This window comes from Trichechus manatus, unplaced genomic scaffold, assembly GCF_000243295.1.
Source record: "Trichechus manatus latirostris isolate Lorelei unplaced genomic scaffold, TriManLat1.0 scaffold00008, whole genome shotgun sequence".
Lineage (NCBI taxonomy): Eukaryota > Metazoa > Chordata > Mammalia > Sirenia > Trichechidae > Trichechus > Trichechus manatus.
In genome coordinates this window covers 5,766,335-5,769,171 of record NW_004443944.1, presented here as the reverse complement: position 1 = coordinate 5,769,171, position 2,837 = coordinate 5,766,335, and positions in this window count along the sequence as shown.

The following is a 2,837-nucleotide window of genomic DNA, read 5'->3' as shown; positions in this document are numbered from 1 at the left end:
CAGCTCAAGTCATTTCCCTGGTCTTGGTCCTAAGTTTCTTTTCTCTCTCACGCTTACCTCAGGCCGACTGTTTTAAGGGGTCTTTCCTTGTTACCAGCTGAGCTTATCTTTCGGTTTCCTTTATTTTCTCCTGCCTGCCAGTGGCTAACTCTCTTTTCCCTCAGGGAGCCTAATGAGGGTTTTAATATAATCTGAAAATAAAGCACTGAAGTGAAGTTGGTGAAAATTTGTTCCTGGTCTAATCTGGCACCCTTCCAACCTGAGTATTGTAAGGGAAGGAAATTTACAAGATTAAATAGGAAATGAAACAGCTTGAATTTCAAACTAAATCGGGTTTTCAGAGCTATCCTTAAACTGAACAGTCAAAACTTTCACAAATAAGTGTTATTTCTCCGCGCGCCCCCCCCCCCTTGATGGGGATAGATTTTAATGGGAAAATTATAACTCAAATTAAATAAAACACATTCCCATTTCCCTGTTGTATATCTCAAGCACTTGAAATTGTTGTGTTCTCTTACTGAAGTCATACGGAAGGAATGTAGTTAGTGAGGGTTCTAATGTCGTTATGTTTAAAACACACGTGGACTCCGTACCCCCAGCACCTTGTTTCCGTCCCGACATTCCGTGAGCACGCTTGAGGGGGAAAGCGATACGATTCCGAGGACCTGAGGCGGTTTGACTCTCTTTCATTACATGGAGGTGCATGGGGCTCCGCCACCCTGGGATGCCCCTAGCACGCCCAGTACGGGGCCTCCGTCGCCACAACAGGACACAGACAAAGGTGGCCGCAGAGGGGATGCCAGTGTGGCCCTTTCTGTCTTATTTCACCAAAAGAGGATGCCGGCTTGTGACCTTCACGTTTTTCCCACCAAACACACCGCTGATGCTGGCTTCCAGGTGTCTTGGTTGTACAGGGAAGGGCAAGGCGCCTTCAGGGCTCATCTCCGCGGGAGCACATCTGATTCTGTCTCATTTTACTGTGACATTCGTACTGCGTCCCCCCCAACCCGGGCAGATGTCCTTAGCCGATTGCAGGTGGTTGGTTGCTCTCCAGGGTCCCTCACACTCCCTCCACAGGCAGACAGTGACCCTGTTCTGTCATGGCCACGGGTGTTTTCAGCAGAATGGGTGCCCTATAGCTTGCGCCACGCCACCATTCCTCACGCATTCTGTGGCCTGTCTGTCCTCCCCGCATTTTCATCAGCCACGTTAACATGGCACAGCTTCCCGTGGATTATCGTTTCAGTGCTTAACAAAAAATATCGCCACCTCAGTTCCATAATCCCATCGTCATTGGAAACAGGGCCGAAGATGTTTTCATTTATTTTGTTTGCTTCTAAAATACAAAGCTGAATGTTCAAGTCAGAAGTAGTGTTTTATTTTGAACATACTTTGGATTATTAACTTGACTTAGCCGTGATCTAGTACACGTTTCATGTTTTTCTTATTTTTTATTATAAGAGAAAGTTAGATTTCAAAGGAATAGATTTTCAAGAAGTTTCTTTTACAAAATCATCTTTTGGTTCCCTCGTGATGCAGGGCCATTTTTAATACAACTTTTGGGACGGAAAAGAGAAAAATCATTAATTGGCCGCAAGTGTGTATTGATTCCTTTTAGAGAAATTGAAATAAGCTCTTTGTAGGTGTCTAATCCCAGAAACCATCGGTCTCCAGAACTCTCCTTTCACCCAAGTGTTTTCTGATTATGTGTTAACTAATTAACTATAATTTAGTGATTTAAAGAACATAAAGTAAGAGTATGATTAAGCACCCTTCATTTTACACTCTCTTTAAGAAGTGATTGGGGAGAAGTACCTACTGCCAGCCCTTCTGGCTCCAAACAGAACCGCCATCACCTGCTTCTCTCCCTCAGCAGGACACGACCCACGCATGGGGGCTGGAAGATTCAGTTCCTTTTTAAATAATCTGCCTCCTTGTTACTCGTTGATGATTTTGTATGAAGTGACTACCCACTGTCCTCACACTTCCTGAAAGCCACCCGTGTCCCTGAACCCATGCTTGGGTGTCAGACGCTTGATTTCCTTGACACGAGCTGGTGGCCTTCTTTGCTTGTTGGTTCTTAGTATTTATAAACACATAAAGGGAAAGAAAACCACATTTAATTTCAGAAATCCTCTTAAGTCTCACCATTTCTGTCTTTTCTGTTCTCAAGGAGGAAAACAGGTCTAGGAGTATCTGTTAAACCCCGGGAGTGGTGATGGAAGCATCCTAGGCTAACGATTCCATGGCCGTTTTGGAGATGTCTTTCTGCATTGTGTTCCAGCGGGCTCTTCCATTGGCAGGATAATTCAGATTATTCTGTACTAACTGGCACATCAGCCTCAGAGCTAGGAAAGGCATTTGTTCATTGCTGTTCTATATTCTGAGCCTGAGTTGCAAAGGAAGTGATATATAAATTCTTCGTAGCGTTTTTCCCCTCTGTTCTTCAGAACACACGAGAACCTGACTTGTGGGCCCTTAGCATGAGATGGGCGCACAGTATGGCAGATAGATGACAGATGAGCCTCTTCAACATCCATATGCCTTTGTGGGAGCCTGTGTGAGTGATGCGCTGAGCCCTTCCCTCCGGCGAAAAGTGATCGCAAGTCCCTTGCTGCTAATCTATCCAACGTACCTGCTTGAGAGCATTGTGGGGGGATTGTCAGCCCACAAGCCCAGGTTGGTGCTCTTCTCCAGACCCACTGGGCCGTAAATACTTAGCTCCGTAGGAAATGCTTAGCTCTAGAAGGAAAAGTTAAGGAGCCCTGGTGGCGCAATGGTTAAGCACTCGGCTGCTAACTAAAAGGTTGGTGGTTCGAACCCACCAGCAACTCCAT